This window comes from Ranitomeya variabilis, chromosome 3 (genome assembly GCF_051348905.1).
Source record: "Ranitomeya variabilis isolate aRanVar5 chromosome 3, aRanVar5.hap1, whole genome shotgun sequence".
In the NCBI taxonomy this organism is placed as follows: domain Eukaryota; kingdom Metazoa; phylum Chordata; class Amphibia; order Anura; family Dendrobatidae; genus Ranitomeya; species Ranitomeya variabilis.
In genome coordinates this window covers 543,009,705-543,033,425 of record NC_135234.1, presented here as the reverse complement: position 1 = coordinate 543,033,425, position 23,721 = coordinate 543,009,705, and the positions used below count along the sequence as shown (strand labels likewise).

The window sequence follows — 23,721 nt, the reverse complement described above, 5'->3', positions numbered from 1 at the left end:
CAGTGGAGGAGTATTTAAAGTAGGGACCGCAGACAGGCTATCAAAGGCCTAACATAACAAACAATAGGCTCATGGCAGTTTCACAGCGGTTACATGGATACACGGGCAGGCAGCTTGGTGGTGGTGAGTGGAGGAGTATTTAAAGTAGGGACCGCAGACAGGCTTCAAAGGCCTAACATAAGAAAATGGGCTGGCTGTAGGCACTTTATAATTGGTTCCAGGGGTACACGGGCAGCAGTGGTCTGGTCAGTGGAGGAGTATTTAAAGTAGGGACCGCAGACAGGCTTCAAAGGCCTAACATAAGAAAATGGGCTGGCTGTAGGCACTTTATAATTGGTTCCAGGGGTACACGGGCAGCAGTGGTCTGGTCAGTGGAGGAGTATTTAAAGTAGGGACCGCAGACAGGCTATCAAAGGCCTAACATAACAAACAATAGGCTCATGGCAGTTTCACAGCGGTTACATGGATACACGGGCAGGCAGCTTGGTGGTGGTGAGTGGAGGAGTATTTAAAGTAGGGACCGCAGACAGGCTTCAAAGGCCTAACATAAGAAAATGGGCTGGCTGTAGGCACTTTATAATTGGTTCCAGGGGTACACGGGCAGCAGTGGTCTGGTCAGTGGAGGAGTATTTAAAGTAGGGACCGCAGACAGGCTATCAAAGGCCTAACATAACAAACAATAGGCTCATGGCAGTTTCACAGCGGTTACATGGATACACGGGCAGGCAGCTTGGTGGTCAGTGGAGGAGTATTTAAAGTAGGGACCGCAGACAGGCTATCAAAGGCCTAAAATAACAAACAATAGGCTCATGGCAGTTTCACAGCGGTTACATGGATACACGGGCAGGCAGCTTGGTGGTCAGTGGAGGAGTATTTAAAGTAGGGACCGCAGACAGGCTATCAAAGGCCTAAAATAACAAACAATAGGCTCATGGCAGTTTTACAGCGGTTACATGGATACACGGGCAGGCAGCTTGGTGGTCAGTGGAGGAGTATTGCAAGTAGGGGCCGCAGACAGGCTATCAAAGGCCTAAAATAACAAACAATAGGCTCATGGCAGTTTTACAGCGGTTACATGGATACACAGGCAGCTTGGTGGTGAGTGGAGGAGTAGTGCAAGGAGTGTCTGTCCCAGTACTCCCAAAATATAAATAGATGTTAATGTCTCGCAAAACAACCAAAACAAAAAAAAAAGGTGGCATACTTAGGTACAGGGGTGGGCTCATCTACTGAGTTTCTGACATAGTAATTTGGCAGTAACTATTTAATGGTGCCAATATAGGACACAGACACAGACTACTTTAAGTTGCATCATAGATGTCTACAAATTTGTATTGTCAGTGCCAGACATTGAATGATGTCAGCGAATAGACTAAAGATTGGTGGAGCTGTGCGACATAATTTTGCACGTGGTAGAGCACATTTTGAGCTGGGGTAGGGGGGAACTCTCTTGAGGCCGGCGGGACCGCCCCAGGGCCCCTCATGTTACAACGGTGTGTCTGACGTTGGGTGCGCACCACCACCGCCAGAGACACTACATTGTACTATGAGGGACCCAGTAGCAATGCCGTCAACCAAAAGCGAGCACACCCACCTCTTCAGACAAACAGCAGTCTCACGGGTGCTTGCGCCAAGTCGCGATACCACGGCCCCGTGTGGGGAGTTTTGCCATTTAGGGAGGTGTAAACATGTCGTATGCTGTACAATCAGCTGCAGCAAATTAGACATTAGAAAAGTAATTCACAGGCAAGAGCTTTTCATAGGAAAGCTAGGTGTCGGCCGGGCAAGGTGGGGCAAAAGATTTCGAAATCCAGTTGTGGTTCATTTTAATGAATGTTAGATCGTCAACATTTTGGGTAGCCAGACGAGTCCTTTTTTCGGTTAATATTGAACCTGCAGCACTGAATACTCTTTCTGATAGGACACTTGCTGCCGGGCAAGCAAGCTCCTGCAATGCATATTCTGCCAATTCTGGCCAGGTGTCTAATTTGGAGGCCCAGTAATCAAATGGGAATGACGGTTGAGGGAGAACATCGATAAGGGATGAAAAATAGTTAGTAACCATACTGGACAAATGTTGTCTCCTGTCACTTTCAATTGATGCAGCAGTACCTGTCCTGTCTGCGGTCATAGCAAAATCACTCCACAACCTGGTCAGAAAACCCCTCTGTCCAACGCCACTTCTGATGTGTGCACCCCTAACACTCCTAGTCTGCTGCCCCCTGGAGCTCGTGTGAGAACGATCACGTGCGCTGTGTGCTGGGAATGCCTGAAGCAAACGGTCAACAAGAGTTGATTGTTTGGTTGCTAATATTAGTTCCAAGTTCTCATGTGGCATAATATTTTGCAATTTGCCTTTATAGCGTGGATCAAGGAGGCAGGCCAACCAGTAATCGTCATCGTTCATCATTTTCGTAATGCGTGTGTCCCTTTTTAGGATACGTAAGGCATAATCCGCCATGTGGGCCAAAGTTCCAGTTGTCAAATCTCCGGTTGTGATTGGTTGAGGGGCAGTTGCAGGCAAATCTACGTCACTTGTGTCCCTCAAAAAACCAGAACCCGGCCGTGACACGCAACCAAATTCCTGTGCCCCCGGGAAAGGTTCGGCATTAAAAATATACTCATCCCCATCATCCTCCTCGTCCTCCACCTCCTCTTCGCCCGCTACCTCGTCCTGTACACTGCCCTGACCAGACAATGGCTGACTGTCATCAAGGCTTTCCTCTTCCTCTGGTGCAGACGCCTGCTCCTTTATGTGCGTCAAACTTTGCATCAGCAGACGCATTAGGGGGATGCTCATGCTTATTACGGCGTTGTCTGCACTAACCAGCCGTGTGCATTCCTCAAAGCACTGAAGGACTTGACACATGTCTTGTATCTTAGACCACTGCACACCTGACAACTCCATGTCTGCCATCCTACTGCCTGCCCGTGTATCCTCCCACAAATAAATAACAGCACGCCTCTGTTCGCACAGTCTCTGAAGCATGTGCAGTGTTGAGTTCCACCTTGTTGCAACGTCTATGATTAGGCGATGCTGGGGAAGGTTCAAAGACCGCTGATAGGTCTGCATACGGCTGGCGTGTACAGGCGAACGTCGGATATGTGAGCAAAGTGCACGCACTTTGAGGAGCAGGTCGGAGAACCCAGGATAAGTTTTCAATAAGCACTGCACCACCAGGTTTAAGGTGTGAGCCAGGCAAGGAATGTGTTTCAGTTGGGAAAGGGAGATGGCAGCCATGAAATTCCTTCCGTTATCACTCACTACCTTGCCTGCCTCAAGATCTACTGTGCCCAGCCACGACTGCGTTTCTTGTTGCAAGAACTCGGACAGAACTTCCGCGGTGTGTCTATTGTCGCCCAAGCACTTCATAGCCAATACAGCCTGCTGACGCTTGGCAGTAGCTGGCCCATAATGGGACAACTGGTGTGCAACAGTGTCATCTGCCGATGGAGTGGTTGGCAGACTGCGTTCTGTGGAAGAGCTGTAGCTTCTGCAGGAGGACGAGGAGGAGGAGGAGGAGGGGGTGCGAACGCCTACAGCCAACTGTTTCCTAGACCGTGGGCTAGGCACAACTGTCCCTAAATTGATGTCGCCTGTGGACCCTGCATCCACCACATTCACCCAGTGTGCCGTGATGGACACATAACGTCCCTGGCCATGCCTACTGGTCCATGCATCTGTAGTCAGGTGCACCTTTGTACTCACAGATTGCCTGAGTGCATGGACGATGCGCTGTTTAACATGCTGGTGCAGGGCTGGGATGGCTTTTCTGGAAAAAAAGTGTCGACTGGGTAGCTCGTATCGTGGTTCAGCGTACTCCATCAGGGCTTTGAAAGCTTCGCTTTCAACTAACCGGTAGGGCATCATCTCTAACGAGATTAGTCTAGCTATGTGGGCGTTAAAACCCTGTGTACGCGGATGCGAGGATAAGTACTTCCTTTTTCTAACCAGAGTCTCATGTAGGGTGAGCTGGACTGGAGAGCTGGAGATCGTGGAACTTTCGGGTGTGCCGGTGTACATGGCAGACTGAGAGACGGTTGGAGACGGTATTGTTTCCGCCGGTGCCCTAGATGCAATATTTCCTCCTACAAAACTGGTGATTCCCTGACCCTGACTGCTTTTGGCTGGCAAAGAAACCTGCACAGATACTGCCGGTGGTGCGGAAAATGGTGGCCTTACAGTGACGGAAGGGATGTTGCGTTGCTGACTAGCTTCATTGGCCGAGGGTGCTACAACCTTGAGGGACGTTTGGTAGTTAGTCCAGGCTTGAAAATGCATGGTGGTTAAGTGTCTATGCATGCAACTAGTATTTAGACTTTTCAGATTCTGACCTCTGCTTAAGCTAGTTGAACATTTTTGACAGATGACTTTGCGCTGATCAGTTGGATGTTGTTTAAAAAAATGCCAGACTGCACTCTTCCTAGACTCGGATCCCTTTTCAGGGATTGCAGACTGAGCTTTAACCGGATGGCAACGCTGTGCTCCAACAGGTTTTGGCTTTGAAACGCGTTTTGGTCCAGATACGGGCCCGGCAGATGGAACCTGTTGCGATGTTGATGCCTGCTGCGGCCCCTCCTCCACCTCCGCTTCTGAACTACTGCCGCCTGCACCCTGTTCCCCCAATGGCTGCCAATCGGGGTCAATAACTGGGTCATCTATTACCTCCTCTTCGAGCTCGTGTGCAACTTCGTCTGTGTCACTGTGTCGGTCGGTGGTATAGCGTTCGTGGCGGGGCAACATAGTCTCATCAGGGTCTGATTGTGGATCTGTACCCTGAGAGGGCAATGTGGTGGTCTGAGTCAAAGGAGCAGCATAGTACTCTGGCTGTGGCTGTGCATCAGTGCACTCCATGTCAGAATATACTTGTAATGGGCATGGCCTGTTAAATGTTTCACTTTCTAAGCCAGGGACGGTATGTGTAAAGAGCTCCATGGAGTGACCCGTTGTGTCGCCTGCTGCATCCTTCTCTCTTGTTGTAGTTTTTGCTGAGGAGGACAAGGAAGCGACTTGTCCCTGACCGTGAACATCCACAAGCGACGCGCTGCTTTTACATTTACCAGTTTCGGAAGAGGAGGCAAAAGAGCTAGAGGCTGAGTCTGCAATGTAAGCCAAAACTTGCTGTTGCTGCTCCGCCTTTAAAAGCGGTTTTCCTACTCCCAGAAAAGAGAGCGTTCGAGGCCTTGTGTAGCCTGACGACGAAACTGGCTCCACAGCTCCAGACTTAGGTGGAATATTTTTATCCCCACGACCACCTGATGCTCCACTACCACTACCATCATTACCAGCTGACAATGAACGCCCACGACGACCTCTTGCACCAGACTTCCTCATTGTTTTAAAATCTTAACCAAAGTAACTTTATTTGTTGCTGTCAAACAACTTACACGGTGAGCTATAACTTCAGTATGATTTCAATATCCCTTAACAGGTTGGTGAGACCACAAGGAAAATCAGGCACAATGTTACACACTCTGTTTTCTGTGGCACAAAATCACAGAGATGACACACACGCAGGACTGTCACTCAAGCACTAATGTCAATATTAATCTCCCACCTAATTGATTTATTTTTTTTTCTCAGGGAGACTTTAGAAACCAAATAATATTAAAAAAAAAAAAAAAAAAAGGCTTTCTATGGCCCACAATTAGAGAGAGAGAGGTGGCACAACCAGGAGTCAAGACTGGCGCACAAGCTGAAAGGGCAATATTACTCTCCCACTGTTTTTTATGTTTTTTTTGTTTTTTTCAGGGAGACTTTAGAAACCAAATAATATTAAAAAAACCAAAAAAAAAAAAGGCTTTCTATGGCCCACTGAATGAGAGGGAGAGAGGTGGCACACCCAGGAGTCAAGACTGGCACACAAGCTGAAAGGGCAATATTACTCTCCCACTGTTTTTTTAGGTTTTTTTTTTTTTTTCAGGGAGACTTTAGAAACCAAATAATATTAAAAAAAAAAAAAAAAAAAAAAATAGGCTTGCTATAGCCCACTGAATGAGAGATAGCACACACAGCAGTGGCACACAAGCCCTGACTGAGGCCAATATTTTTCTCCCACTGATTGATGTAGTGTTTTTGTGTTGAGGTAGAATTTAGAACACAAATCACGGAAAAAATAAATAGGCTTTCTATGGCCCACTGAATGAAAGGGAGAGAGGTGGCACACCCAGGAGTCAAGACTGGCACACAAGCTGAAAGGGCAATATTACTCTCCCACTGTTTTTTTATGTATTTTTTGTTTTTTCAGGGAGACTTTAGAAACCCAATAATATTTTTTAAAAAAAATAAATAGGCTTTCTATGGCCCACTGAATGAGAGGGAGAGAGGTGGCACACCCAGGAGTCAAGACTGGCACACAAGCTGAAAGGGCAATATTATTCTCCCACTGTTTTTTTAGGTTTTTTTTTTTTTTTTCAGGGAGAATTAGAAACCAAATAATATTAAAAAAATAAAATAAATAGGCTTTCTATGGCCCACTGAATGAGAGGGAGAGAGGTGGCACACCCAGGAGTCAAGACTGGCACACAAGCTGAAAGGGCAATATTACTCTCCCACTGTTTTTTTAGGTTTTTTTTTTTTTTTCAGGGAGACTTTAGAAACCAAATAATATTAAAAAAAAAAAAAAAAAAAAAAAAAAATAGGCTTGCTATAGCCCACTGAATGAGAGATAGCACACACAGCAGTGGCACACAAGCCCTGACTGAGGCCAATATTTTTCTCCCACTGATTGATGTAGTGTTTTTGTGTTGAGGTAGAATTTAGAACACAAATCACGGAAAAAATAAATAGGCTTTCTATGGCCCACTGAATGAAAGGGAGAGAGGTGGCACACCCAGGAGTCAAGACTGGCACACAAGCTGAAAGGGCAATATTACTCTCCCACTGTTTTTTTATGTATTTTTTGTTTTTTCAGGGAGACTTTAGAAACCCAATAATATTTAAAAAAAAAAATAAATAGGCTTTCTATGGCCCACTGAATGAGAGGGAGAGAGGTGGCACACCCAGGAGTCAAGACTGGCACACAAGCTGAAAGGGCAATATTATTCTCCCACTGTTTTTTTAGGCTTTTTTTTTTTTTTTCAGGGAGAATTAGAAACCAAATAATATTAAAAAAAAATAAATAAATAGGCTTTCTATGGCCCACTGAATGAGAGGGAGAGAGGTGGCACACCCAGGAGTCAAGACTGGCACACAAGCTGAAAGGGCAATATTACTCTCCCACTGTTTTTTTAGGTTTTTTTTTTTTTTTCAGGGAGACTTTAGAAACCAAATAATATTAAAAAAAAAAAAAAAAAAAAAAAAATAGGCTTGCTATAGCCCACTGAATGAGAGATAGCACACACAGCAGTGGCACACAAGCCCTGACTGAGGCCAATATTTTTCTCCCACTGATTGATGTAGTGTTTTTGTGTTGAGGTAGAATTTAGAACACAAATCACGGAAAAAATAAATAGGCTTTCTATGGCCCACTGAATGAAAGGGAGAGAGGTGGCACACCCAGGAGTCAAGACTGGCACACAAGCTGAAAGGGCAATATTACTCTCCCACTGTTTTTTTATGTATTTTTTGTTTTTTCAGGGAGACTTTAGAAACCCAATAATATTTAAAAAAAAAAATAAATAGGCTTTCTATGGCCCACTGAATGAGAGGGAGAGAGGTGGCACACCCAGGAGTCAAGACTGGCACACAAGCTGAAAGGGCAATATTACTCTCCCACTGTTTTTTTAGGTTTTTTTTTTTTTTTCAGGGAGACTTTAGAAACCAAATAATATTAAAAAAAAAAAAAAAAAAAAAAAAATAGGCTTGCTATAGCCCACTGAATGAGAGATAGCACACACAGCAGTGGCACACAAGCCCTGACTGAGGCCAATATTTTTCTCCCACTGATTGATGTAGTGTTTTTGTGTTGAGGTAGAATTTAGAACACAAATCACGGAAAAAATAAATAGGCTTTCTATGGCCCACTGAATGAAAGGGAGAGAGGTGGCACACCCAGGAGTCAAGACTGGCACACAAGCTGAAAGGGCAATATTACTCTCCCACTGTTTTTTTATGTATTTTTTGTTTTTTCAGGGAGACTTTAGAAACCCAATAATATTTAAAAAAAAAAATAAATAGGCTTTCTATGGCCCACTGAATGAGAGGGAGAGAGGTGGCACACCCAGGAGTCAAGACTGGCACACAAGCTGAAAGGGCAATATTACTCTCCCACTGTTTTTTTAGGTTTTTTTTTTTTTTTCAGGGAGACTTTAGAAACCAAATAATATTAAAAAAAAAAAAAAAAAAAAAAAATAGGCTTGCTATAGCCCACTGAATGAGAGATAGCACACACAGCAGTGGCACACAAGCCCTGACTGAGGCCAATATTTTTCTCCCACTGATTGATGTAGTGTTTTTGTGTTGAGGTAGAATTTAGAACACAAATCACGGAAAAAATAAATAGGCTTTCTATGGCCCACTGAATGAAAGGGAGAGAGGTGGCACACCCAGGAGTCAAGACTGGCACACAAGCTGAAAGGGCAATATTACTCTCCCACTGTTTTTTTATGTATTTTTTGTTTTTTCAGGGAGACTTTAGAAACCCAATAATATTTAAAAAAAAAAATAAATAGGCTTTCTATGGCCCACTGAATGAGAGGGAGAGAGGTGGCACACCCAGGAGTCAAGACTGGCACACAAGCTGAAAGGGCAATATTATTCTCCCACTGTTTTTTTAGGTTTTTTTTTTTTTTTTCAGGGAGAATTAGAAACCAAATAATATTAAAAAAAAAAAATAAATAGGCTTTCTATGGCCCACTGAATGAGAGGGAGAGAGGTGGCACACCCAGGAGTCAAGACTGGCACACAAGCTGAAAGGGCAATATTACTCTCCCACTGTTTTTTTAGGTTTTTTTTTTTTTTTCAGGGAGACTTTAGAAACCAAATAATATTAAAAAAAAAAAAAAAAAAAAAAATAGGCTTGCTATAGCCCACTGAATGAGAGATAGCACACACAGCAGTGGCACACAAGCCCTGACTGAGGCCAATATTTTTCTCCCACTGATTGATGTAGTGTTTTTGTGTTGAGGTAGAATTTAGAACACAAATCACGGAAAAAATAAATAGGCTTTCTATGGCCCACTGAATGAAAGGGAGAGAGGTGGCACACCCAGGAGTCAAGACTGGCACACAAGCTGAAAGGGCAATATTACTCTCCCACTGTTTTTTTATGTATTTTTTGTTTTTTCAGGGAGACTTTAGAAACCCAATAATATTTAAAAAAAAAAATAAATAGGCTTTCTATGGCCCACTGAATGAGAGGGAGAGAGGTGGCACACCCAGGAGTCAAGACTGGCACACAAGCTGAAAGGGCAATATTATTCTCCCACTGTTTTTTTAGGGTTTTTTTTTTTTTTTCAGGGAGAATTAGAAACCAAATAATATTAAAAAAAATAAATAAATAGGCTTTCTATGGCCCACTGAATGAGAGGGAGAGAGGTGGCACACCCAGGAGTCAAGACTGGCACACAAGCTGAAAGGGCAATATTACTCTCCCACTGTTTTTTTAGGTTTTTTTTTTTTTTTCAGGGAGACTTTAGAAACCAAATAATATTAAAAAAAAAAAAAAAAAAAAAAAATAGGCTTGCTATAGCCCACTGAATGAGAGATAGCACACACAGCAGTGGCACACAAGCCCTGACTGAGGCCAATATTTTTCTCCCACTGATTGATGTAGTGTTTTTGTGTTGAGGTAGAATTTAGAACACAAATCACGGAAAAAATAAATAGGCTTTCTATGGCCCACTGAATGAAAGGGAGAGAGGTGGCACACCCAGGAGTCAAGACTGGCACACAAGCTGAAAGGGCAATATTACTCTCCCACTGTTTTTTTATGTATTTTTTGTTTTTTCAGGGAGACTTTAGAAACCCAATAATATTTAAAAAAAAAAATAAATAGGCTTTCTATGGCCCACTGAATGAGAGGGAGAGAGGTGGCACACCCAGGAGTCAAGACTGGCACACAAGCTGAAAGGGCAATATTACTCTCCCACTGTTTTTTTAGGTTTTTTTTTTTTTCAGGGAGACTTTAGAAACCAAATAATATTAAAAAAAAAAAAAAAAAATAGGCTTGCTATAGCCCACTGAATGAGAGATAGCACACACAGCAGTGGCACACAAGCCCTGACTGAGGCCAATATTTTTCTCCCACTGATTGATGTAGTGTTTTTGTGTTGAGGTAGATTTTAGAACACAAATCACGGAAAAAATAAATAGGCTTTCTATGGCCCACTCAGTGAGAGATGGCACACACAGGGATGGCACTGTAGCAGAAATGCCAATCTTAATCTCCCACAAAAAAAAAACAAAAAAAAAAAAAAAACTGTCCTACAATTACTATCTCCCTGCAGTAATGTAAGCCAGGTATGGCAGGCAGCAATAGGAGTGGACTGATGCACAAATTAAATAAAAAGTGTGGACAAACAAAAAAGATAGCTGTGCAGAAAGGAAGGAACAAGAGGATATGTGCTTTGAAAAAAGCAGTTGGTTTCCACAGTGGCGTACACACAGCAATACAGCTATCACGGAGCCTTCTAGGGCAGCCCAATGAGCTACAGCGCTGAGGGGAAAAAAAAAAAAAAATAGCTTCCACAGTCCCTGCACACCGAAGGTGGTGTTGGACAGTGGAAATCGCTGCAGCACAAGCGGTTTGGTGGTTAGTGGACCCTGCCTAACGCTCTCCCTGCTTCTGACGAAGCGGCAGCAATCTGTCCCTAAGCTCAGATCAGCAGCAGTAAGATGGCGGTCGGCGGGAACGCCCCTTTATAGCCCCTGTGACGCCGCAGACAGCAAGCCAATCACTGCAATGCCCTTCTCTAAGATGGTGGGGACCAGGATCTATGTCATCACGCTGCCCACACTCTGCGTTCACCTTCATTGGCTGAGAAATGGCGCTTTTCGCGTCATTGAAACGCGACTTTGGCGCGAAAGTCGCGTACCGCATGGCCGACAAGCACAGGGGTCGGATCGGGTTTCATGAGACGCCGACTTAGCCAAAAGTCGGCGACTTTTGAAAATGATCGACCCGTTTCGCTCAACCCTAGTCACAACACATGCATGAAGATCTCAACAAACAGGCTGTCCATGCATGTGTCGTGACTCGTGACTGTCACGCAGCCATGACACATGCAGCTGCGGAGCTGAACAGCTGATCAGCCGGCGTGCTCCATGTATCCAGGTTCCCTCTGCAGCTTATTCCGTAAGCGCTATAGCTTGCCGAATATGCCCTGCTCATCTCTACTAGCAAGTTTTATTGAAAGATGATAAAATGATAGTTTTCAATTTTAGATTTTAAATTATGCAAACTACATAAAAAGGTACATTTTTAAATTGGCTATTGATTGGCAAAAGTTTTATGCCGGGTATCACATCTCTTAGCTGTGTGTTGCATGTATCCTTTTATTACATGCCATCTAAAGCAGCCCAAAGGAAACTCATGAACCACAACGATATGCACTATGTTAAGTCAGAGATCCATCCAAATATGAAGCTTCAGTTAGTCAGTTAAGAAGTCCATAAATAGAATATCTTTCCTGTAAAATATACAGGTTTTCCTGACAATGTGCTCCATATGTCCTACACTATGTAGGAGGGTATATTTCTATAACAGTACTAACTCCAAACAACACCTCCAATTATTCCATCCATTATTCATGACTTCTCACTAGACTCGTTTCTGATGTATACCCTAATCCAGTTCAATTTATTTTGTACCCAAAAAGTATTAATTTGTGGGCACATTTATATTTATGATTGAACAGAAGTCTTCTCTGGGTTCTATCACAATGTTCTAGTGCGCTTTTGGGGGATGTTATAACATGGTCTAGAGCAAAGGAAAGCATTAGGTCATACAGTCATCTGTGTCTGGTTCCACATCTTGTCCCATTCATTTCACAGTTGCCTGTCTTGTGCTGATTAGTAAGGGAGGATACTCACCAAAAGCTTTTAGATTTTAGATACAAATACATTTATATAATTTATACAATGTGATTTTCTGGATTTTATTTTTGATATTCTATCTCTCAATGTTAAAATTAACCTACCCTTAAAATTATAGACTGTTCATGTCTTTGTCAGTGGGTAAACTTACAAAATCAGCAAGGGATCAAATAATTATTTCCTTCACTGTATATTGTCTCAAATCTGTCCATAGCCATAAAATCGATTAACGCCTCAGTAAAAAATAAAGAAACCAAACAGAGATGGTGTGAGATATCTGAAATATATATACATGTCAGACAAGACAAAAATCTCTGTTTGGTTACATGAGTCTGAGTGTTACGAACTATTGCCAATACACAACTATTGCTAGCAAAAATTATTTACTGAAAATCACTATATAAGCCTTTAAGGGGGAGCATTGGGTACCATGGATTGTGCTGATGATGCCAAGGAGGGACTCATAAAAGGAGACAGCAACACTTGTTTTCCTGAAACTCTCTTGACTACAGCTCTGAGAACTTTTGCCTTAATGGCCTGAAAAGTTAAAATGAATAAGACTGGCTAAGTAAGGACTTGAGGGAGAGGATTGTGAGGGAAGCAAAGAAGATAGCCGCTTGGCCAGGAGAGGGAGATTGAGTGTCCACTACAGAATGCTGAGTCCCCACTGCAGTGTGCTGAGTTGTACACTGGAGAACACAACACGTAATGCCTCCGTCTCACATAGCGATTTACCAACGATCACGACCAGCGATACGACCTGGCCGTGATCGTTGGTAAGTCGTTGTGTGGTCGCTGGGGAGCTGTCACACAGACAGCTCTCTCCAGCGACCAACGATCAGGGGAACGACTTCGGCATCGTTGAAACTGTCTTCAACGATGCCGAAGTCGCCCTGCAGCACCCGGGTAGCCAGGGTAAACATCGGGTTACTAAGCACAGGTCCGCGCTTAGTAACCCGATGTTTACCCTGGTTACCAAAAAAAACAAACAGTACATACTCACCATCTGATGTCCGTCAGGTCCCTTGCCGTCTGCTTCCTGCTCTGACTGAGTGCCGCCGTACAGTGAGAGCAGAGCGCAGCGGAGACGTCACTGCTGTGCTGTGCTCTCACTGTACGGCGGCAGTCAGTCAGAGCAGGAAGCAGATGGCAAGGGACCTGACGGACATCAGATGGTGAGTATGTACTGTTTGTTTTTTTTTACATTTACGCTGGTAACCAGGGTAAACATCGGGTTACTAAGCGCGGCCCTGCGCTTAGTAACCCGATGTTTACCCTGGTTACCAGTGAAGACATCGCTGGATCGGTGTCACACACACCGATTCAGCGATGTCAGCGGGACCTCAACGACCAAAAAAAAGGTCCAGGCCATTCCGACACGACCAGCGATCTCGCAGCAGGGGCCTGGTCGCTGGTACGTGTCACACATTGCGAGATCGCTACTGAGGTCGCTGTTGCGTCACAAAACTTGTGACTCAGCAGCGATCTCGCTAGCGATCTCGCTATGTGAGACGGGGCCTTAAGGCACAGAGACGCCTGAAAGCCCAAGTGATGTGATCAGAACTATCACCGCGGGGAAGGGAGAAAGAAATTGCAGCCTGTAGAAGAGACCTGAGTAGACCTTAAATTGTCATTTCTTGTTCAGCTGATCATTAAAAGGAATCAACCACTGAATACGCTAATTTTTTATACATGTCTGTTTACTGGCTAAAACTGATCAAAGATATCCTGTTTTTCTGTCTCCAGGTTTGTAGCTGAATAAATGACTGGTAGTTTCACATCACTATTGCCTATTAATTTTACAAAAATGACTACACTAATAGTTTGGTAAGAAAATAACACCTTTGCTGAAAAATGCAGAATCCAAGTTTGAATCTATTGATCGGGGTTTCCTTTTAGCACTTTCAGCAATCAATAACTGTGAATCGATTGGGGAGTCACACTTTCCTGTCCTTCGTTAGTGAGTGATGAGTTTAGCATAAAGAAGGTAATAGAAGAGGAAGTAGTAAAAGGCAAATCTCAGCTATTTATCATGGTGCATAAACGCCAAACACTTTGTAGGTCTAAAGCATTTAAGTGAACATTGACTTTGACTTTTCTAAAAAGTTTTAAAAAGGTTATATTAGTAACACACAGTTATATAGACATCAGCATGTCTGTAAATGGATCCTTACTGAGGTTGTATCCTGAGGAAGACGTTGGATAACTTAAAACATTAAAACCCACCTTTTGGTACAAGTTCCGTTTGTTGACTTAGTCCATCGGCGTTACCGTTTTGTTTGCCGAGTCTGTAGTGGATGGTGAAGTCCAGAGGTTGTAGGGCTAAACTCCACCGCAGTAATCTGGCATTGTCTCCGGAGACCCGATTAAGCCAGACTAGGGGATTATGGTCCGTTAGGAGGGAAAACTGTCGTCCATACAAATATGGTTGCAACTTTTTGAGTGACCATACTACCGCCAGGCACTCCTTCTCAATGGCCGCATAGCTTACTTCACGGGGCAGTAGTTTCCGACTCAGGCAAGCTACCGGGTGTTCTTGGCCGTCCTGCCCGACTTGGCTCAGTACAGCCCCCACTCCAAACATAGAAGCGTCTGTGTGAACCAGGAAACGTTTAGTTGGATTGGGTGCGGCCAATACAGGGGTATTGGTGAGGGCGTCCTTTAGATGGCGGAAGGTTTCCTCACACTCTGGGGTCCAGGTTACCTGGCGTGGTTGGTTCTTATGGGTCAGATCAGTGAGGGGCTTGGCTACGCTGCTGTAATTAGGGACAAATTTCCTGTAATACCCCGCTGTCCCTAGAAACACCATGACCTGGGTTTTAGTATGTGGAGTGGGCCATTTGGCTATGGCCTCAATCTTGGCTGGTTCTGGTCACTGTTTCCCACTTCCCACCCAATGCCCTAAATACTGAACCTCTGCTTTGCCCACGTGACACTTGTTTGGGTTCAGGGTGATTCCGGCCTTGTGGATCCTGTCCAATACTGTCTCTAGGTGATTTAGATGCTCTTCCCATGTCGTGCTGTAGATGGTGATGTCGTCCAGGTAGGCACAAGCATAGTCCTGGAGACCATCCAGAAGCCGGTCAGCCAGCCTCTGGAAGGTCGCCGGGGCAGTCTTCATCCCGAATGGCATAACTCGAAACTGGAATAAGCCAAACGGGGTGACAAATGCCGACTTAGGAATAGCATCAGGACTAAGGGGAATCTGCCAGTAGCCTTTGCATAGATCGATGGTGGTCAAATACTTTGCCCCCGCCAGCCGGTCTAACAACTCATCCACACGCGGCATGGGATACGCATCAGTCACTGTTTTCCCATTGAGCTTACGATAGTCTACACAAAACCGTGTAGTTCCATCCTTCTTGGGCACTAACACTACGGGGGATGCCCAGGGACTATCTGACTCTTCAAGGACCCCTAAACGCAACATCTCTTGTATCTCTTGTCGCATCCCTTCTCGTACAGACTCAGGGATGCGGTAGGGGGGTTGTCACAGGGGGGTCTGATCCTGGGTCTCAACCTTGTGTTGTGCCAGGCTAGTGTACCCTGGTCTCCCCGAAAACATCCTCTGTCGCTGCCTCAACAACTCCTCCGCCTGCTGTCTCTCCCGGGGACCTAGGCCTTCATCCAAGTGTACCTGGTCCCATGTTTTAGACTGAGTCCTTTCCTCTAAGACATCAGGCAAGGGAAGTCTGGCTAAATCCTCTGCTTCAGGTGCACAGATGGCCACTACCTCTTCAGGGCGCTCCCGGCAGGGCTTCAGCATATTCACGTGGAACATGCGGATCACCCTGGGGTTGTCACAATCGGTGACATAGGTGGTGTCGGCTATTTTCCCCACTACCTGGTAAGGCCCCTGCCATGCAGCTTGGAACTTGTTCTGCCTAGTTGGCTCTAACACCAGGACCTTCTGTCCTATTTCCAAGGTGCGCTTTCTGGCCCTCCGATCGTACCATACGCGCTGGCGCCGCTGGGCCACCTGCATGTTCCCACATACAGCCTGAGTCAGCTCCTGTAGGCAGTCCCAGAATTCCAGCACATAGGGTACAATAGGTACCCCTTCTATGATGCCCTCCCCTTCCCAGTGTTCTAACACTAAGTCTAGGGGTCCCCTTACCCGTCTCCCGTATACCAGTTCGAATGGTGAGAACCCCTTGGATTCTTGGGGCACCTCTCGATAGGCAAACAGGAGGTGTGGCAAGAATTTCTCCCAGTCCCTGTAGGTCCTGGTAAAAGTCCCAATGAGTTCTTTTAACGTCCAGTTAAAGCGTTCACACAACCCATTGGTTTGCGGGTGGTACGGGGCGCTTCTAATGGACTTTACGCAGCACAGCTTCCACAGTTGGTTGGTCTCCTCTGCTGTAAACTGGGTACCCTGGTCCGAGATAATCTCCCGGGGAAATCCAACCCGTGAGAAAACCTGGAGCAGGGCAGCCGCCACCATCTCTGCCAGTATGTTAGATAACGCAACCGCCTCTGGATACAGTGTGGCATAATCTACCACTGTCAATATTTACCTTTTCCCTGACAGACTGGGTTTGGCTAACGGCCCTATCAGATCGACCGCTACTCGGCTAAATGGTTCCTCCACAATGGGGAGGGGGCATAATTTGGCCTTGTATCGATCTCCCCTCTTGCCAATGCGCTGGCAACTGTCACAGGTCTGGCAGTACTGACGAACATCATAGGTTACCCTCGGCCAAAAGAAGTTTTGTGTCAGACGATGCCTGGTGCGACTGACGCCGAAGTGCCCGGCCAAGGGTATGTCATGAGAGATTCGTAGTAACTCCTGCCTATACTTCTTGGGAACTACCAGCTGTCGTTTTATAGTGGGGCTTGTCCCTGTGTGGTGCTGCTCTGTGATCCGGTAGAGGAGTCCCTGCTTCCATACAAACTGTTCCCCTTCCAGCACCCCTCTCCCCTCCTGTGCCTTCCCACAATATCCCTCCAATGAAGGATCCTCAAGTAACTTCCTCTTAAATTCATCTGGGGTGGCCCAAGAAATGTGTCTGGCTATGGGAATACGTGTAGGGCTGGGATGTCTTACCTGGGCCTCCTCTGAGTGTGATTCCACCTCCGCAGCTCGAGCTTGTCTCTGGGTGGTCACAGGATATGTCTCAGCCAGAGGGGCAACCGAGAAGGCAGACACCATGGGCCCCAAGTCATTTCCCAGCAAGACGTCTGCAGGCAAATCCTCCATCAAGCCGACCTCAACAAGGCCATCCCCGACTCCCCAGTTCAGGTGAATCCTGGCAGTGGGCAGTCGATGTATGGCTCCCCCTACTACACGGACTGCCACTGTCCGGTCCATCTTCTCTTGGTCTCGGACGAGATGAGGCTTCGCAAGGGTCAAAGTTGCCCCGGAATCTCTTAGTCCCTGCATACGTTTCCCATTAACCCACACGACCTGTCGATGCTGCCCGGGCTGCCTGCATGGGGTCAACTTCATGCAGCACTTCCTCCATCTCTTCCACCCCTTGGTTAGTCGTAGCCCCCAATGTCGGGTCAACTTCGCCTTGGTAGCAGTGTACAGCGGCCCGGCTGAAGCTAGCTGTTCCCGCCTTTGGCCACTAGGTATGCTGAGTCCGGTTGGGACATTGTCATTGCAGGTGGCCCAGCTGACGGCAGGTGTGGCATCGTGCCCCAAAGGGACTGTGGTAGGCTGGGTTTCTAGCTGGTCACCCTACAATCTTTGGTGGTTTGGGGCCCTCCAGGTCCATGGGCGGACCCCTAGTGACCATCTTTGATCCGGACAACTGAGGCTTCCTGGCATCATGATGTTCATCGGCCAGACGAGCGGCTTCCTCCAGAGTCGTTGGCCGCCTGTCCCGAAGCCATTCCTGTGTCTCGGGGTTTAGACCATTAAAGAATCGTTCTAATAAGAAGAGCTGGAGGACGTCCTCCTTAGTGGTTGCTTGGCTCCCTTGTACCCACTGAAACAGTGACCACCGTAATTTACAGGCCAATTCAGCGTGGGTATCGGTTACGCGTTTTATAAGTCCACGGAACTTGTGGCAGTATGCCTCTGGTGTCAGCGCATACCGGGCCAAGATCACTTCTTTGATCCACTTATAGTCCAGATAGTCCTCATCAGGTACCGTGCGATAGGCGTCCGCTGCTCGGCCTGTCAGCTTGCTGGCCAGAATCTGAACCCGTTCCTCTGGCTTCACTCGATGAAGGGCACACTGCCGCTCAAAGTCCTGCAGAAAGCCATCAATGTCTTCCTCTGCCTCCCCAACTGTCGGAAGGCATTATACTGGATCTTTTTGTGGCTTACTGTTGAAGGTACCTGGTCGGAGGCCAGAGCTCCCCCTGCTCGCTGACTCTCCTCTCTCCGCTCTGCCATCTCCATCTTGGCCAGCTCCACTTTGGTCCGCTCTGCCATCTCCATCTTGGCTAGCTCTATCCTGGTCTGCTCGGCCATCTTTTCCTTCAAATCAGTACGCACATCAGCCATCACCTCTCGTATGATCTCTACTGCAGGGTTTGGGCCATAGAACGCCAGTCTGTTCTTTACCTCCCTCTGGAATTCAGTCTCCTCCACGTTCACATTGGGGGGCGCTGCACTGTCGTGTTCCATGATGGCTGCTATCAAATCCGCTTTTGTTTTGTTGCTGGTGATTAACCCTCGGGCTTCCACCAGATCTTTTAATGTAGTCCTCTTTAACTTCTGGTAGTTGTTTTCCATTCATTCCTTTCCTCCTGCCAATGGGGTATCACATCCCGCTGTCTGCCACCAGTGTAACGGGGTCTACCGAGCTGGGGTACCTTTTTCAGTACCACCCCATGTTTCAAGAGGTCCACTCTGCTTTGGCTGGAGTGTGAATGAAGGACACTGGCTGGAATTCCTTGATTACATGGGCGCATATAAAAGATCACTGCTGCTCAACGTATTTCCAGTCTGACAACTCTTTACTCACAGAACACAGAATATATATTACAACAGATACAGAGGGCAGGCCCATTCAAAAGCGGCAGGCCAGACATACATTACAATAGCCGCAGGTGGCCGGAGCCTGCTGATATTTACTGTGGGAATTACAAAGGTGGGGGAGGTCAGAAGGGGGATATCTTGTCTCCTCTGCCCAGGGGCGCAGCCTGTAGGCTGATGCATTAGGGACATGAATCTCACATGGAACCTATTATATATACAAATAACTTCGTAACATATTTTGGGTGCTGGGGGGTTCTGTAACAGTACCAGTCTAGTTTGCAAGTTTAGAGAACATCAATGTCAGCAGTGTGATGAGGTGACCTAATCATACTGGTGCACGTTGGAGCTGTTTTGTTCTCTTCTGCCCCTGCAGTGCCGGCATGCTCGTACCTTCAATTGTATTTGCGTTTTAAAGAGGCAATTCCAATTAAATGCTTGGAACCAGATCGATATCCTTAGTTCTAGCGATTCACTGAACTAGCTGTTAGTTTAGCAACTACTTCTAATGAACCACTGAGAAAAGGCCAAATCCCCCTCGACCCTCCTGCTTCTAAAAAAACACTGGATTTGCCATGATATCTATCAGAAGCCAGGAAGAAAGAAAGCTCCCCCCAAAAATTTGTTTTTGCCCCCTTTGAGCTATTTTAAGCTCCTTTTTAATGTTCGATTCTAATAATACAGTAAGTTTGCTTTTCAGCATTTGCTGAAGTCTCAGTACTCAGTAGACTAGAACAGAGAGTTCCACTTATGAGAGCACATAGTGGCAGATACAATAAAAATGGCATTCATTATTTTATGATATTAAATTGTTTTTAGCATTTTTGGAACTATATGCACCATATTCTTCGCAGCCTATATTCACATTTCAATCTTTAGGAATAATCAAACAGGAAAATGTAAACAAGGAGTCCGTTGCATACCTGATGCTATCGGAAGCAGAGGCACCCTATTATTATGGCGTCTGTCTGCGTTCCATGGTGGGTAAGTTTAAAGAGCAAAAAAAAGTGAATCATGCAGAACTTTTTCAATTATAAACGGACACATAACAGAACCCAAATGGACCATATAATAATCAATATAATAATCAATGGAAGCCCTATGCTTCTGTTTTCATCAGTTATGCACAGGATCCATTTTTTTACATTCAGTCTGTTTGACTTTTTCCAAAAACTGAACACATTCGCTATGTCAAAGTAAAGTGTGAACAATGCTTTAAAATGTCAGCTATAGGAAAGAGCCAGCATATTACATTTTACATGTATTACCTATTTGTAATAACTGTGGTAGTAGATTAGTGCATTCATTGCTAGGCTGCTGAAAACGTTGCATGTGAGCAGTAAGAAGTTGATACATGTGCCCCACAGTCTTCTTCACTAATTGGCTAAAACTGTAGACATCATCTGTATGACATGGGGCTGAACATATGTGGAGTGGGGTACTTGTGATGCCAGAGGAAACAAACAAGCCGGATGATTTATCCAAATGGAAAATAGCATCATATAGAGCTTCTAGTAGGAATCCGTATTCAGAACATCTTGAAAGATCATTTTACCCTTCAAGTAATATGTTAAAATGAAGCAACATATGGTCTTCCTTCTGCTGCTGATTATGTTTTTACAGTTTAACTTATACATACAAATCATGTAGATGATTCAATACTTTGCTCTCTAAAGTTAGCAGCCCACAAATGTCACCTTCTAACAACTTATTATAGTGATGTGGCAAATGTGGTGTTTCATCGAGGAACCAAACTGAAGACGCAATCCCTATTAGAGCCACAACACATGCCCAGAGTGGCATTATTCGAGGTGGAGGTGTTCAGAACAGAAACGTCTCTGCATTCATTCTGTTTCACAAACTATTGCAAAAAAACACTTTTTGATGTTTTTCATGACTTTGAGTTACTAATATCTTATAAATTCTTATATGAATGTAATTTCTATATAGAAGATAAGCACAGTGCATAAAAGCCCCTAGGGCATCATGCACTACATGGAGAGTTAGCACTGACTGCCTGCTGTTTTATCCAGCACAGTAGCAGTACTAAAGTAAGCTTTGAGTTTTAAAGGGGTTTTTCCATCGCAAATTTTTAATTTTCCTTGATTGATCACTGAGAACGCTGGCCTCAACACAAAGGGCTTGCTCACATGAGCGAATAACTCAGCTGAGTGCTATCTGATGTTTTATTGGATAGCGCTCAGCCCAATGTTATACTATGAGGCAGTTCAGATCTGTGATTTTAATCTCATGCTCTTACCCAGGAGGGGCATGACTTAAGGTACCTTCACACTAAACGATATCGCTAGCGATCCGTGACGTTGCAGCGTCCTGGCTAGCGATATCGTTGAGTGTGACACGCAGCAGCGATCAGGATCCTGCTGTGATATCGCTGGTCGTTGAAGAAAGTTCAGAACTTTATTTGGTCATCAGACCGGCGTTTATCGTCAGGTTTGACACCAAAAGCAACGATACCAGCGATGTTTTACGCTGGTAACCAGGGTAAATATCGGGTTACTAAGCGCAGGGCCGCGCTTTGTAACCCGATGTTTACCCTGGTTACCAGCGTAAAAGTAAAAAAAACAAACAGCACATACTCACCTGCGCGTCCCCCGCCGTCCGCTTCCTGCTCTGACTGAGCGCCGTAAAGTGAAAGTGAAAGTACAGCACAGCGGTGATATCACCGCTCTGCTGTTAGGGCCAGCGCTCAGTCAGTGTGGGAAGCGGATGGCGGGGGATGCGCAGGTGAGTATGTACTGTTTGTTTTTATTTCTTTTACGCTGGTAACCAGGGTAAACATCGGGTTACTAAGCACGGCCCTGCGCTTAGCAACCCAATGTTTACCCTGGTTACCCGGGGACCTCGGCATCGTTGGTCGCTGGAGAGCGGTCTGTGTGACATTGTAGGTTTCGCTTTACATTTGGGATCATTGTCTTGTTGGAAGACAAATCTCTGTCCCAGTCTCAAGTCTTTTGCAGACTCCAACAGGTTTTCTTCAAGAATGGTCCTGTATTTGGCTCCATCCATCTTCCCATCAATTTTAACCATCTTCCCTATCCCTGCTGAAGAAAAGCAGGCCCAAACCATGATGCTGCCACCACCATGTTTGACAGTGGGGATGGTGTGTTCAGGGTGATGAGCTGTGTTGCCTTTACGCCAAACATATCGTTTGGCATTCTTGCCAAAAAGTTTGATTTTGATTTCATCTGACCAGAGCACCTTCCTCCACATGTTTGGTGTGTCTTCCAGGTGGCTTGTTGCAAACCTTAAACAACACTTTTTATGGATATCTTTGAGAAATGGCTTTCTTCTTGCCACTCTTCCATAAAGGCCAGATTTGTGCAGTGTACGACTAATTGTTGTCCTCTGGACAGACTGTCCCACCTCAGCTGTAGATCTCTGCAGTTCATCCAGAGTGATCATGGGCCTCTTGGCTGCATCTCTGATCAGTCTTCTCCTTGTTTGAGATGAAAGTTTAGAGGGAAGGCTGGGTCTTGGTAGATTTACAGTGGTATGATACTCCTTCCATTTCAATATGATTGCTTGCACAGTGCTCCTTGGGATGTTTAAAGTTTTGGAAACCATTTTGTATCCAAATCCAGCTTTAAACGTCTCCACAACAGTATCACGGACCTGCCTGTTGTGTTCCTCGGTCTTCATGATGCTCTCTGTGCTTCAAACAGAACCCTGAGACTATCACAGAGCAGGTGTATTTATACAGAGACTTGATTACACACAGGTGGATTACGGTATATTTATCATCATTAGGCATTTAGGACAACATTGGATCATTCAGAGATCTGCAATGAACTTCTGGAGTGAGTTTGCTGCACTGAAAGTAAAGGGTCCGAATAATATTGCACGCCCCACTTTTCAGTTTTTGAACTTCCGCAAAAATTTAAAATTAACCAATGCATTTCGTTCAACTTCACAATTGTGTTCCACTTGTTGTTGATTCTTCACCAAAAATTTACATTTGGTATGTTTATGTTTGAAGCATGATATGTGGGAAAAGGTTGAAAAGTTCCAAGGAGCCAAATACTTTTGCAAGGCACTGTATAAGACCTTTATAGCCGTAGTCCAGAACACCTGGATTGGTGTATAATTTTGAAATATTGAATTATCATCCCTCACTAAAGGGGTGTGTCAATGGATGTCTAATAAATTTTGACATTTTTAAAAGGATATTTGTGCTAATTTTGTGAGCCCTTTTGATATTTCCCTATTTCTTTTTATACCTGTGGTAATCTGAGAAATATGCATGTCAGTGTCAGTGTAAGCAGGTTTGGTTCTTGCACACCCTGTATTTTTAACTTAAAGAAGCACTCCCATCAAAGTTTCTACCCAGCTAATTCTTCTCTTTTCTCTGCTCTATGTAGAAATAAGAAGGCTCTATTCCTTGCATTTATCATTCCCCTTTTCGACTCCTTCGGACCCAGCTGCTTCCCCTCTCCCTGTCAGAGACTTTTGCAGTGACTGATGACTCCTACATGGTAAATTGACCTGCTGTTCCTAAAGCTTAGACGATTCAGCTAGTCAGTTTTTAGTCATGTGATGTCATAGACCTAATGGAAAAGAGAAAAATTAGCTGGGTAGAAAGGCAAAATGAGCAATTGTAAGCACACAGTGCTATATAATGATTATTGCAAAATATATTAAGATGATAAAAATTTTGATGGGAGGAAGCGCTTCTTTAACTGAAACCCCAGAATTTTTGAGATGCATTGAGTTGTATTGCAAGCTGGGATTGGAATTTAACAGCATCTGTAAAGCTGAAGGGTTGGATATCTTAATACATAATGTAGCATTTGAT

General features: G+C 45.1%; 1 protein-coding gene across 1 annotated transcript in view; it reads left to right on the top strand.

The window, feature by feature from the left end:
• FGF14 (fibroblast growth factor 14) overlaps positions 1-23,721 on the top strand; it is a 799,281-nt gene that overhangs the window by 437,850 nt on the left and 337,710 nt on the right. The window lies entirely within an intron of this gene.